This window comes from Oryx dammah, unplaced genomic scaffold (assembly GCF_014754425.2).
Source record: "Oryx dammah isolate SB20612 unplaced genomic scaffold, SCBI_Odam_1.1 HiC_scaffold_1, whole genome shotgun sequence".
Lineage (NCBI taxonomy): Eukaryota > Metazoa > Chordata > Mammalia > Artiodactyla > Bovidae > Oryx > Oryx dammah.
In genome coordinates, this window is record NW_024070185.1 from 6,898,025 (window position 1) to 6,913,351 (window position 15,327).

Sequence of the window (15,327 nt, forward strand, 5' to 3'; positions counted from 1 at the left end):
CATAGAATGAGAAGACCAAATAGTGTCATCTTAACTCTAGTGACTGAGCTATGCATTGCACAATTTCAGGCTACTGAAGTCTATTCATATGAAATGTTTATCAAATAACATAAGAAAATATAGTAAGCTAATAATAAGTATAGCATATACATCCTTTCCTTAGGATAGGCAGATACTGCATTCACTCAATGATTCATTTTGTTTCCAATACATTAGGTCTCCCTCACCTTTTCTCAAAGTATTCAGGGCCCTTTCAAACAAAAGCTGAAATTGTCACTGGTTAGGAAAGACCTGAACTATAACATCCAGGGAGGGAATGTACAGTGCTCATCCCTGTCTTGGTTTAATCACTAACTGCTTTCGCTTATTGCATCTGTTTCTCTGCCCCGAGTCCCAAAGTGGACAAAAGAGTATTTTAGATGGAAATGTTTGCTATCCAGTGTACAAAAAAAAAATAAAAATCCACAAGTTTGTGGAGGGATTAAACTCTTGTACATGCAACGAGTCAATTAAGAACAGAATTAAATAATGTATTTTATAGTAAGCCAGAATGTTTTCGTAAATTAAAATGTCCTCTGTCTGTAGAAAGAAAAGAAAATGAAAGTGAAGTCGCTCAGTTGTGTCCAACTCTTTGCGATCCCGTGGACTGTAGCCCACCGGGCTCCTCTGTCCATGGAATTTTCCAGGCAAGAGTACTGGAGTGGGTTGCCGTTTCCTTCTCCTGGGGATCTTCCTGACCCAGGGATCAAAGGGATCGAACCTGGGTCTCCTGCAGTGCAGGCAGATTCTTTAGCAACTGAGCCACCAGGGAAGCCCTCTGTCTATAGTAGTAGTATCTTTTTCTTCCCTGTGAGTGAGAAGCTGGTGAAATGTACACGTGAAGGCTGTTGCAGAGAAGGAGTCAATGTGAAATGTAACCTGTGGGGGAAGATGATTGCCAGCATTCACAACGGCCCTGGAGGCAGGCCTCCAAACTAAGTCAATCAGTTCAGTCCAGTCGCTTAGTCATGTCTGACTCTTTGCAACCCCATGAACTGGAGCACACTAGGCTTTCTTGTCCATCACCAACTTCTGGAGCTTGCTCAAACTCATGTCTATTGAGTTGGTGATGCCATCCAACCATCTCATCTTTTGTCATCCCCTTATCCTCCTGCCTTCAATTTTTCCCAGCATCAGGGTCTTTTCCAGTGAGTAAGTTCTTCCCATCATCTGGCCAAGGTATTGGAGCTTCAGCTTCAGCATCAGTCCTTCCAAAGAATATTCATGACTGATTTCCTTTAGGATTGACTGGTTTGATCTCCTTGCAGTGCAAGGGACTCTCATGAGTCTTCTCCAACACCACAGTTCAAAAGCATCAGTTCTTCAGTGCTCTGCTTTCTTTATAGTCCAACTCTCAAATCCATACATGACCACTGGAAAAACCACAGCTTTGCATAGATGGACCTTTGTTGGCAAAGTAATGTCTCTGCTTTTTAATATGCTGTCTAGGTTGGCCATAGCTTTTCTTCCAAGGAGTAAGTGTCTTTTAATTTCATGGCTGCAGCCACCATCTGCAGTGATTTTGGAGCCCCAAAATTCTCCAAGCCAGGCTTCAAAAGTAAATGAACCGTGAACTTCCAGATGTTCAAGCTGGATTTAGAAAAGGCAGAGGAACTATGACTTGACTCGACTTGACTATGAGGGCTATTCCATTTCTTCTAAGGTATCTTGCAGCAGTCATAGATATGATGGTCATCTGAGTTAAATTCGTCCATTTCAGTCCATTTCAGTTCACTGATTCCTAAAATGTCAATGTTCATTCTTGCCATCTCCTATTGGATCACTTCCAATTTACCTTGATTCATGGACCTAACATTCCAGGTTCCTATGCAGTATTGTTCTTTATAGCATCAGACTTTACTTCCATCACCAGTCACATCAACAGCTGAGTGTTGTTTTTCCTTTGGCTCTGTCTCTTCATTCTTTCTGGAGTTATTTCTCCACTCTTCTCCAGAAGCATATTGGGCACCTACCGACCTGGAAGTTCATCTTTCAGTGTCCTATCTTTTTGCATTTTCACACTCTTCATGGGGTTTTCAAGGCAAGAATACTGAAGTGGTTTGCCATTCCTTTCTCGAACTAAGTCAAGGGGTCAGAAAAAGGAAGCAAAAGCTCTAGGTGAATGAAAACAGCAAACACGAGAAACTCCCAAACAAATTCTCTGCTAGTTAATGTTGTAGACAGGAGGCTGTGTGTGTGATAATAGTAGAAATAGCTGGTGATGCATAGATTAGACTGAACAAAGTGATGTGTCTGGAAGGAAACTGATTACCTTCCCTCCTCCCACAATACCTGGAATAGGATGTCCCTGAAAGAGCTGAATTACATCCAGCTGTGGTGCTAGCAACTGGAGCCTGACACCTACCCCACTCACCTGACCTGTGTGCACCCCTCAGAGTATCCACTCCACTGGACATGGGGAAGGTGGTACCAAGGGCATCCATGGTGAGAGAGTCTGCATAGACTGTCTGGGATCCTACTATCAAACTTTTAGCAGCAGCTGCTGCCATGTGATAGCTTATTATGGAGCAAGTGTGATTTGGTAGAGGTTGTCAAGTCGTCCAGATTGAAAGGGACATACATGAATTCTGATTCCTGAACACACATGAGAACCTGCAGGACTGTCTTCCAGATGATTGGATTTAGCACAGTAAAGACTCGCTTATACTGGGTTATATTTCACTGAACCCTGCAATGAATGATTTGATGGATAATAATAGAAGGCTTTCAATTTTATTTGTAAGTGTCTTGATATAGCCATTGTAAATATCATTTTACCTAGAGAGGAAGTAGATGCACGTTTCTCAGAGATCAAGAGTTAGCAAAATATGCCCTGATTCTTATCTAGGTAAACAGGTACCTTATTCTTTCACACATGCAATCCCTAAAGACAAAATATGTGATACATTTCCCAACTTAGATAAATGGAGAAATGAACTGAAACCTGGTTTTGTTTTTTACATTCTAAATTTTTCTTAGAGTCTTCTGTGAAAAGAAGGTAGCTCTCTGAAATTCCCTCAAAGAGAAGCTTTAGTTAGTCTCTGATGCAGTTTATAGGCAGCATACATAACTTGCTCTTATAATAATCAGCCACACTAGGTAACTTAAGGCTTGGGTATATCCTAACCATGGGGCTTTCCAGGTGGCACAGTGGTAAAGAATCCACCTGTCAATAAAGGAGACACAAGAGACTTGGATTCAATCCTTGGTTCAGGAAGATCCCCTGGAGAAGGAAATGGCAACCTGCTCCAGAATTCTTGCCTGGGAAATTCCATGGACAGAGAAGCCTGATGGGCTATAGTCCATGGGGTCGCAGAGTCAGACAGGACTAAGCACACACACTCCCCACATATCCTAGTATGCTATTTCCTTAAACAATTTAAGTTTGAAGTCAGAAGAAAAATAGTGAGATGGCAAGTTTGAGGGGGGGAGGTAATACTTTTATTGAGTAATTTGCTGGGTGTTCAAGGAAAATAACTAAATGGTAATTTTGCCTCAATAAGCCTTCAAACGTAACTTTAAAAAGATCAATACTTTTCCGCACAGTTCACAGTGTTTTAGCATCCTTATATTTTTGGCTGGCAGAACTTTATACAATTCTGGGAATTGCCAAGGTGAACAGACTGGCTAATGAGTTCAAGGCTGTGAGTTGGATTGACTTGTATCATAATGAGTTTCACAAGAAGGAATACTTTATTGAGGGACCAAAGACATTAACCCTACATTCAGCCAACAATCTCATAGGGGATTTGCAGGGAAGCATGCAAACAAATGACTCAGTGAAACCAAACACTTGTTTCTTCAACAAGTATTTATTGGGCACTGACAATATGTAAAAGCATCCTACTGGGAATGTCGAGCATTATTACCAGGTACAAAGTAAGTGTCGTGGTTGAGGTACAATGTGCTGTGTGCATTCAGAAGAGGGGTCTATGATATCCACTTAAACCTCATTTGAGTTGGACCTTGAAGAAAAGCAAGACCTGTATATAAAGAACATGAGAGAAAGTGAGACACACATGCAAAGGAAATAGTATGATTGGTTGAAAGAAACCAAAAACTTCCAAGGTTTATAATAGGAATAGCAATAGAAACAGTTTACATGAGGAAGCATATGGAATAAAAAGATGAATTAATGTAAGATCATATAAAATTTAATCTCAAGGTTGAAAAGTTTGATTTTTAAAAAAATTCCCTGTGGGTAATGGTAACCAATTGGAATCTTTTGAGCAGGGGAGTGACGTGACCAAAACTGTGCTTTAGAAACATTACTCTAGTAGAATCTTTTCATGGGATGTACAAGATCCAAACTGCTTTCATACTTGTAAGACATTATCTGCCCTTTTTCATTGTATTGACATTTGCCCAGATGATTAAAAAAAAAAAAAACAATAAGCAAAACTTCTAGTGTTTAGCATAGTTAAAAACAGTGGCACCAAACTGTGCTAGTGGTTTTTGTATTCTTTACGGCCACATCTTGCATTATAAACATTACCACTTTTATTTAAGAATGCCCTAAATCCTAGATAAAAACAGTAACAATCACAATCTCATTAAATTTTGACCTCTATGTCAATGTCCTTTTAATATTCTGTGTTTTAAAATGGAAAGTATGGATAAAACACTTCAGCTGCACACTGTAAACACAATGGTTGTTTTAAGGAAAAGCACTGGTGTGACTGCTTTGCAAGTAAGTAGGCTGGTTTTGCTTGAAATCCTATTTTTACTTGAAAAAATAAGTGACTGGCAAACTGTGGTTATTAACCTAGAGGGATGGGGTAGGGAGGGAGGTGGGAAGGGGGCTCAACAGGGAGAGGACATAGGTATACCTACAGATGATTCATGTTGATGTTTGGCAGAAACCAACACAATATTGTAAAGCAATTATCCTTCAATTAAAAATAAATAAATGTAATTATTAAAAGCTGTGGTTATTACAATTAGGTATATGACCAGACATTTTCTTGAAAATAAAAGAAGTGAGTGAACCTCTCATGTTGAGGGAAACAGACACTATTTGTTGTCAATGGTAAATTTTGAGCTTTTTATTCAACATTAGACTTTTGGTAAAATTGTTTTTCCATCCCCTAAAAAAATTTTTTGGATGCGCCCAATGGTGATATTAACAAGTGTGACTTTTCAATATTGTATAATGTTATGTGTTAATGTTTGGAATATCTGAATAACTCATTAAGCCATTGTTTTCCAAATGATCAAGGCATAATTTTAAAAATCATGTGTATGGTAATGTTACTCTTTCCATACATCTGTAAAATAGATAGCAAATGGGAATTTGCTGTATGCCTCAGGAAACTGAAACAGGGGTTGTATATCAACCTAGAGGCATGGGATGGGGAAAGAGATGGGAGGAAGGTTAAAAAGGGAGGCGACATATGTATACCTATGGCTGATTCATGTTGAGGTTTGACAGAAAACAACAAAATTCTATAAAGCAATTGTCCTTCAACTAAAAATAAATAAATAAATAAAATCATGCATAGACAAGAGATCCATTTGATATTCAAGATGGACAAACAGATTTTAATTTATGAGTCTGAATAGTTCATTACAAGTGTATAGCAAAATGATTCATACCACTTTGAAAAATATATATGCATTTTTTTCAGATTATTTTGCTGAATTTTACTGTACAGTTGAAACTAATACAGTGTTGTAAATCAACTACACTTCAACAAAATGCAGTGGTTTCCAATTTCATATTGCAACCAACCTTTAAGAAACTACCACCTCCAGAAAGTAAAAGAAGACTTTCCCCCATATTACAGAATTTCCTTCTTTTTAGAGGTTGAATAGTACCCTATTGTTATGTATATACTACATTTTCTTTATCCAATCATCTGTCAATGGATATGTAAGTGGTCTCCACATCTTGGCTTTTGGGAACAGTGCTGCAATGAACACAACAGTACTAGCATTTTTTCAAGATGCTGATTTTAACTTTTACAATAAATGTCCATAAGTGAGACCACTGGATCATACGATAGTCTTATTTTTCACTGTCGCAGCCCATGGATGAAGCTTGAAGACATTGTGTCAAGTCAAATAAGCCAGTCAAAGAAAGGCAAATAGGGCACGATTTCACATATATGCAGTACCTTAAATTATCATATTCACAGAATCAAAGAATGGAATGGTGATCGCCAGGGGCTGAGGAATGGAGAAATGAGAAAAATCCACAAGCATAAAGTTTTAGTCAAACAAGATGAATAAGCTCTAGACAACTGCTGTACGGCATTGTACTTACAGTCAACAATAACGTATTGTACATTTTAAAAATCTGTTAAAAAGGGAGATCTCATGCAAAGTGTTCTAAACACAATATAATACATTTTAAAAGGTATATTTGCATTCTTGAGAAGGTAAAGAAAAAACTCTCATTCTTCCTCAGTGTTTCTTCAGGAAGTCAGAGGTGATACTTTAGCAGACCATTTTGTCAAAATAGGGGAAAAATATAGAGATAAGGGAAAATAAGAAGTTATAGAACTTTCAGTTTCAAGTCTAAGTCACTGACACACAGCTGTGCCTCAGTTCTTTGCTGAAATAGAATGTGAGTAGAGTAGCCTTCTCTGACCATGTTATTAAATACTTTTCTTCAGTAAGTCTTTCCTGCTTATTTTTTCCATTGAACATCTCTCTACCTGACAGTCGTGTCTGACTCTTTGTGACCCCATGGACTCCATAGAATTCTCCAGGCTAGAATACTGGAGAGGGTAGCCTTTCCCTTCTCCAGGGTATCTTCCCAACCCTGGGATCGAACCCAGGTCTCCTGCATTGCAGGTGGACTCTTTACCAAATGAGCCACCAGGGAAGCTCTGACATGGTAGATAGTCACCAACTTTTTATTTGGTTTGTTTCCTATCTAACTTCCTAGAATTTAAACTTTATAGAAGCAGAGGTTATTCTGTTTTAATCACTGGCATGTTTTTTCAGTACCTAAAATAGTATGTAGCATGTACCAGGAACTTGAATATATATATATATTCACTGACATATATACACTACCATGTGTAAAAAAGCAGAAGAGCTCAGCTAGGTGCTTGGTGATGACCTAGAGGGGGTGGGTTGGGGAGGTGGCGGGGAGAAAGGCTCAACAGGGAGGGGATATATGTAAATATATTTATATATATACTATGGCTGACTTGCATGTTGTAATGCAGAAATCAACACAACACTATAAAGCAATTATTCTCCAATTAAAAATTTAAAAAAATAGAAAAGGGTTAATTACTGTTACAGAAGGGTTTCCCTGGTGGTTCAGTGGTAAAGAATCTGTCTGCCAATGCAGGAGATGCCAGGTCGACCCCTGGGTCAGGAAGATGCCCTGGAGAAGGAAATGGCAACCCACTCCAGTGTCCTTGCCTGGGAAATCCTCTAGACAGACGAGCCTGGTGGGTTACAGGGCATGGAGTAGCAAAGGGTCAGATACAACTTGGCGACTAAACAGCAACAACTGTTATAGAGACAGAAAGACTGATCAAAGGAATCAAAGATAAAGTTTAGGAAGATATCTAAGCATGTATAAACATTGAAAAGTTCTGCCGCTTGCATGTAGCACTGTAAGAAGTAGGGGGTATAGAGCATCAAGTGCAACATAGCCATGTGAATGTCTGTGGGTTGGGGTAAGACATAGGTGTAATCTTGAGAGAGTCAGAAAAAGCTTCTGGAGCCTGAACTTCTTGAGTGGTACCTCTGGGGTTAGTCAAGAGTGGGCAATGCCGGAAAAATGCCCAATGTTTAGCGTTTGGTGGTTTGTTGATACCCATAGGAGTAATTGTCTATTAGTAATCTGTCTATTAGTCAACTGATAGTCAGTCTATCAGTAATAGTCTGATAGATTTCGGTTCAAGACTCCCATAGACCCAAGTCATGAAAGGTAGCAAATCATGAAAAGATATGGAGGAAACTTAAATGCTTGTTACTAAATGGAAGAAGTCAATCAATCTGAAAAGACTACATACTATATAATTCCAACCCCATGACATTCTAGAAAGGGTAAAACTATGGAGGCAGTGAAAAGCTCAGTGATAACCAGGGGCCTGGGGCAAGGAAAGAGTGAATAGGCAGAACAAAGAGGATATTTAGGGCAATGAAACTGTTCTGTGAGTGTGTGCATGCTCAGTCAGTCATGTCCAATTCTTTGCAACCCCATGGACTATAACATGCCAGGCTCCTCTGTCCTTGGAATTTTCCAGGCAAGAACATTGGAGTGGGTTTCCTATTCTATACAATACTATAGTGCCATTTCCTATTCTATACAGTACTATAATGGAATACAAGTCATTACAGACTTGTCAAAACTCAGAGAATACACACCATCAAGAGTGAACCCTAGTGTAGGTCCATGGATTGTAATAAGTGTATCTCTCTGGTGTGGGGTGTTGATACTGGCAGACGATGTTCTTATGTGTGGGATCAGAGACGTATACAAGAAATTGTTGATTTTTGTTCAATTTTGTCATGAACCTAAAACTGCTCTTAAAAAGTCTATTTCTAAAAGCTGTAATTGTTAAATTGTTCATTTTTATATGAACACCAAGTGACTGAACTAAAATTCTGTGTGTGTGACAAAGCTGATGTTGAACCAAACATTGTATTTCATCAAGGCATAACATGTTGTTCTATTTACTGTTTTTCATCAGCTAATTTTTTTTTAATTTGAACATTTGAAGAGTTACTTTATAAATCATCTTATATATTCTGCAATGGTATTAAACTTTCCTTAAATAGGTTCTCCAAATTTTTGTTGTATTTATTCAAAATCAGTTAGAAATGTTTAGTCAAATTATTTTACAAATGCAGCACTGAAATTTCAGATTCTGAAGCTTTTTAGCAAACGGGAGTTATAAATATGATGCTTATAAACAGTAACACATTGAGATTAATCCCTACAACAGAAAGAGAGAAACACTGAGGTCTCAAATGTTGTACAATCTTTATTTTTTATTTATGTAATAAATCTATTTTGGGACATCTTATGTGAAGATTATATTGATGGGCTGTTTGTTTTTAACTGGATAATTTATATTGAAATTCAATGGAATTCAGAAAGCATATTTTCCAGCAAGTAAATTAGGTGGAGAATTTGAAAAGATTCCTAAATAAAAATGACTAATTTGACTGAGTTTTGTCCTATAAAAAAATTTTTGATGAAGGTTACTCATTGAAGAGAAAGGCAATATCTGTAAAAATATATGGGTTGAACTAGTTAGCTATTAATATTTCAATACAAAGAAATTAAGTTCTAAAATTATCAAATATTTTAGCCATCTCAACTATATAGAGATTATTTTCTCAATAAGACCATTATAGTCTATACAGTAGGGTCCACCAATGGCATCAACAATTACAAATTTAGTACAAAAACTGCAACTTTAAAGATGGCTCCAAATTATTTTGATTTGCTTTTGTATACTTTGTATATTTCTTTAGGAAGGATTATATTTTATACATTAGAACTATAGTCATCCTCTAATATAAAAAACATCAGTTAATAGATATTACAAAGATACAGTAATTTAAATACTTGTAGTGCCCTTCATTTATCCTCATAAGCACCCCATTTTGATGATAAATTACAGGGTCACCCTGATGATAAGGAGAAAGATAGAGATCGAGCTGCATGTAATCCAGCTTGAAATCTCCTGTTCTTAACAAACAGCTGGAATTTTAAAAACTAAAGGAAGAAAATGCTCACATTTGGCAGGTGCTGGCAGTCTTTGGCCAGAAGAGATGTTACGCCAGTAAATTTTATTGACCTGATATATTTGACTGCCATGTCAAAATGTACTTTACTAAAACATTGTAACTCATAATGTGTACATTTCATTTGAATAATTTTACTATAAACCAGACTGTTACATGTGGTTTTAAGTTCTTGGCTTGTTAAATTATTTTCACTAAACTTCCCTGGTATAAATAACCTATAATGATTATTCTGGGCTTCCCAGGTGGTGCTAGTTGTATAGAATCCACTAGCCAATGCAGGAGACTTAAGAGATACATGTTCAGTCCCTGGGTTGGGAAGATCCCCTGGAGGAGGGCATGGCAACCCACTCCAGTTATTCTTGCCTGGAGAATCCCATAGACAGAGGAGCCTGGCAAGCTACAGTCCATACGGTCACAAAGAATCAGACACTACTGAAGCAACTTAGCACGCACAACCTTTATTCTACTAGTATTTTGATTACATTTGTCTTTGAAGACCTGAAACACTTTATCATAGATCATCGGTGTAAACTTTCTCCCTTTCTCTCTTAGGATAATGTTGGAAATAAAATTCCTGCCTCCTAATCTGTCTTCTCAAATGACAATAACTTTGTTCACATTTTTCGAAACTTCACAAAATTATCACACATTGAATGTACCATGTTTTAAAGTTCTTATGAGAAATCTCCACTAAAGTCAGAAAAGGACCTAATTTTGATCCCATTTTAATGAGGAAAAGGTATATAATTGGTTCTGGCCTGGGAGAAGTATGAGAGGGCTCTTTGGAAAAACACTGTGTCTGCCTATCAGAGTGTTAGAGATTCAGATCTGCTCAAATTTATGAATTGATTAGTTTATTCACAGACCCAAACAATTCAAACAGACTCGGAGCCAACATCAGTTTTGCAACACTTAAAGTTTGTGTAATTGGAGAAGGAAATGGCAACCTACTTCAGCATTCTTGCCTGGAGAATCCCAGGGACAGCAGAGTGGGCTGCCGTCTATGGGGTCACACAGAGTCGGACACGACTGAGCAACTTAGCAGCAGCAACGGTTGTATAAGGTTTGAGTAAAGAATAGGAAGGCACTATAAACCTTTGATTGGACCAAAGTTTTCCTGATGCCTGATATGTTAGTATAACTAACCATTCACAAGAACCAAAAGCTAGGTTAACCTTAGAGAAGGAAGTCTTACATGATATTAGCAAGAGAATCCATTTCAGAATCTTAGTTCCAGAAGCATTTGAAGAGTGTCATTACAAAATAGCAGAAATTTTAACACGGCTAGAATAAAATTAAAAAACTTTAGTTCAACTTCTCTTCAAGGTGAAATATTATAAAATGTCTCTCACTACAATACATTCATTGCAGTATACAAGACAATATAACTAGCATTATAGAACAACAAAAATGAAATAATAGAATTATTATTTTACAATTTTCCATATAAACAAACTACATTTTTCCTCTCAAGGTATCTTGGAATTTATATATTTTTCCTATTCTTAATCTTTTTACTTATTTTTAGAACTTTAAACGTTGCCGAATGAAGCAAAAGATAGCTGATGTTTTATATGCAATAGAAGCCTACATATGAAAAAAAACTTCTATCTAAAATGAAATGAAACTGGAGGATATAAAATGAAGAATCTCAGGCGCGTATCCTCAGAAAGGAACTTAAGAACTGAGAGACTGATTTTCTGCAAAAGTCTGATTTACAGAGATGGAGACTTACCTCCTGACCAACAAACATCCACCAAGAATGTCTCCCCATCCCCAAGACAATGAACTTCCTTCTTGGACTCTGGCTGGACTTGTCCCTCTTTGCACTCCTTGCCCATAAATAGAATTCCAAGAACAGAACCCTCTATGGACGTGCTTGGAACTTGCTACAGCATGGATTTCTCGAATTGCATTTCCTCTGAAATTCCCAATAAACTCAATTTCTGGTCATTTGAGCTTGCTTTCGTTTACTTCTTAACTTAGGTCAGCATCTATAACATCAAATATACCTAAGATGAAAGTGACATTTGTGCAGAAAAGTATCTAAATAACAGGAAGAGAATGACTTTTTTCTTTTTCTCCTCAGATAAATTATGCAGTAAAATCAGCACTGACTCATAAAAGATAGGTTTACAGGAGCCATAAGTACAGTTGTGAGAACTTTAAATAATAACATTTCAACTAAATTAGTATGTTTACAAATGGGATGGACTTTGAGGGACTCGTCATACCAAGAGGTGTTGAGGGCTTTACTACTCAAAGTTGCATGCATCTTAAATTGCTCATCACAAATGAACCAGAAGTTTAAAGCTTTACTCAGTTGGCAATATCTCTATATTATGTTAGATAATTAATATTTGCTAATTTTTTGTTAAATTATTCAATTTTATTGCAATCCATGCTACCAGAGTATTTTTGTGCTCTAAGTCACTAGTTGCTAGCTGAATGCTGATTATTTCAGGTAAACGTGAAAAACTAATTTTAAGAATTGAGGATTTTTGCATCCAGAGGATTATATCATCGCTATTCGCTAGTGGAGATGAGAGAAACAGTGATCATTACAGGCTGAGAAGGAAGGTTTAATTACCATTGAGAATGTCAACTACTTCCAGAGCAGTTTTTAGAAGACCCAGACTGTGAGTGTCCAGAAGTCTCCAGTGGAGGTGTGGGTCGACAGTGGACTGCAGCAGGGTCAGAAGCGCTGAATACAACCGTGCATGCACAAGTCCTTTTGAATGAGGTCGCCATTATCTTTATCACCCCTACCACAGTTTGGTCTCAGGTCAAACAACAGGGAGGGTACACAACCCTGCCCATCAACAGAAAATTGGATTAAAGTTTTACTGAGCATGGCCCTGCCCATCAAAACAAGACCCAGTTTTCCCCACAGTCAATCTCTCCCATTAAGAAGCTTCCATAAGCCTCTTGAAAGTGAAAGTGAAGTCGCTCAGTCGTCCACCAGGCTTCTCTGTCCATGGGATTCTCCAGGCAGGAATACTGGAGTGGGTTGCCATTTTCTTCTCCAGGGGAATCTTCCTGACCCAAGGATTGAACCCAGGTCTCCCACATTGCAGGCAGAGGCTTTAACCTCTGAGCCACCAGGGAAGCCCAAGATAAGCCTCTTATCCTTATCCATAAGAGGGCAGACAGAATGAAAACTGCAATCACAGAAAACTAATCAAACTAATCACATGGACCACAGCCTTGTCTATGAAGCTATGAGCCATGCTATGTAGGGCCACCCAAGACGGACGGGTCATGGTGGAGCGTTCTGACAAAATGTGGTCACTGGAGAAGGGAATGGCAAACCACTTCATAATTCTTGTCCTGAGAACCCCATGAAGAGTATGAAAGGGCAAAAAGATATGACACTGAAAGATGAACTCCCTAAAGTTGGTAGGTGCCCAATATGCTACTGGAGAAGAGTGGAGAAATAACTCCAAAAAGAATGAAGAAGCTGAGCCAAAGCAAAAACAGCACCCAAACACGGAAGTGACTGGTGATGGAAAGGAAGTAAAGTCCAATGCTGTAAAGAAAAATATTGAACAGGAACCTGGAAAGTTAGGTTCATGAATCAAGGTAAACTAAGTGAAGTAAGTGAAGTCACTCAGTCGTGTCCAGCTCTTTGCGACGCCATGGACTGTAGCCTACCAGGCTTCTCCGTCCATGGGATTCTCCAGGCAAGAATACTGGAGTGGGTTACCATTTCCTTCTCCAGGGGATCTTCCCAACCTAGGGATTGAACCCGAGTCTCCTGCATTGGAGGCAGACGTTTTAACCTCTAAGCCACCAGGGAAGATACTGCTGCTGCTGCTAAGTCGCTTCAGTCTGGAAGTGGTCAAATAGGAGATGCCAAGAGTGAACACAGACATTTTAGGAATCAATGAGCTAAAATGAACTGGAATGGGTGAATTTAATTCAGATGACTATTATATCCACTACAGTCAGCAAGAATCCTTTTGAAGAAATGGAGTAGCACTCATAGTCAACAAAAGTCCAAAATGCAGTACTTGGGTGAAACCTAAAAAATGACAGAATAGTCTCTGTTCGTTTCCAAGGAAAACCATTCAATATCACAGTAAACCAAGTCCATGCCACAACCACTAATGCTGAAGAACCTGAAGTTGAATAGTTCTATGAAGACCTACAAGACCTTCCAGAACTAACACCAAAAAAAGACATCCTTTTCATCACAGAAGACTAGAATGCAAAAATAGGAAGTCAAGAAACACCTGGAGCAACAGGCAAGTTTGAGCTAGGAGTACAAAATGAAGCATGACAAAAGCTAACAGAGTTTTGCCAAGAGAACACACTGGTCATAGCAAACACCTTCTTCCAACAACACAAGAGATGACTCTACACATGGACGTCACCAGATGGTCAAATTTGAAATCAGGCTGATTATATTCTTTGCAGCCAAAGATGGAGAAGCTCTATACAGTCAGCAAAAACAAGGCTGGGAGCTGACTGTGGCTCAGATCATGAACTCCTTATTGCCAAATTCAGACTTAAATAGAAGAAAGTAGGGAAAACCGCTAGACCATTCAGGTATGACCTAAATCAAACCCCTTATGATCATACAGTGGAAGTGAGAAATAGATTCAAGGGACTAGATCTGACAGACAGAGTGCCTGAAGAACTATGGAGAGAGGTTCGTAACATTGTACAGGAGGCAGTGATCAAGGCAAAATGGTTGTCTGAGGAGGCCTTACAAATAGCTGAGAAAAGAAGAGAAGCTAAAGGCAAAGGAGAAAAGGAAAGGTATATCTATCTGAATACAGAGTTCTAAAGAATAGCAAAGAGAGATAAGAAAGGCTTCCTCAGTGATCAGTGCAAAGAAATAGAGGAAAAAATAGAATGAGAAAGACTAGAGATCTCTTCAAGAAAATTAGAGATACCAAGGGAATATTTCAAGCAAAGATGGGCACAATAAAGGACAGAATGGTATGGACTTGACAGAAACATAGGTGCTTAAGAAGAAGTGGCAAGAATACACATAAGAACTATACAAAAAAGATCTTCATGACCCAGATAACCACAGTGGTGTGACCACTCACCTAGAGCCAGACATCCAGGAATGCAGAGTCCAGTGGGCCTTAGGAAGCATCACTATGAACAAAGCTAGTAGAGGTGATGGAATTCCAGTGGAGCTATTTCAAATCCTCAAAGATGATGCTGTGAAAGTGCTGCATCAATATGCCAGCAAATTTGGAAAACTCAGCAGTGGCCACAGAACTTGAAAAGGTCAGTTTTCATTCCAATCCCAAAGAAAGGCAATACCAAAGAATGCTCAAACTACCGCACAATTGCTTTCATCTCAAATGCTAGCCAAGTAATGCTCAAGATTCTCCATGCCAGGCTTCAAGAGCACGTTAACCAAGAACTTCCAGATGTTCAAACTGGATTTAGAAAAGGCAGAGGAATCAGAGCTCAAATGGCCAACATCTGTTGGGTCATAGAAAAAGCAAGAGAGTTCCAGAAAAACATCTACTTCTGCTTTATTGATTATGCCAAAGCCTTTAACTGTGTGGATCACAATAAACTGTGGAAAATTCTTAA

At 38.4% G+C, this 15,327-nt stretch overlaps 1 protein-coding gene across 2 annotated transcripts in view; it reads right to left on the reverse strand.

The window, feature by feature from the left end:
• GLRA3 (glycine receptor alpha 3) overlaps positions 1-15,327 on the reverse strand; it is a 186,631-nt gene that overhangs the window by 39,749 nt on the left and 131,555 nt on the right. The gene's annotated exons all lie outside the window — the stretch shown is intronic.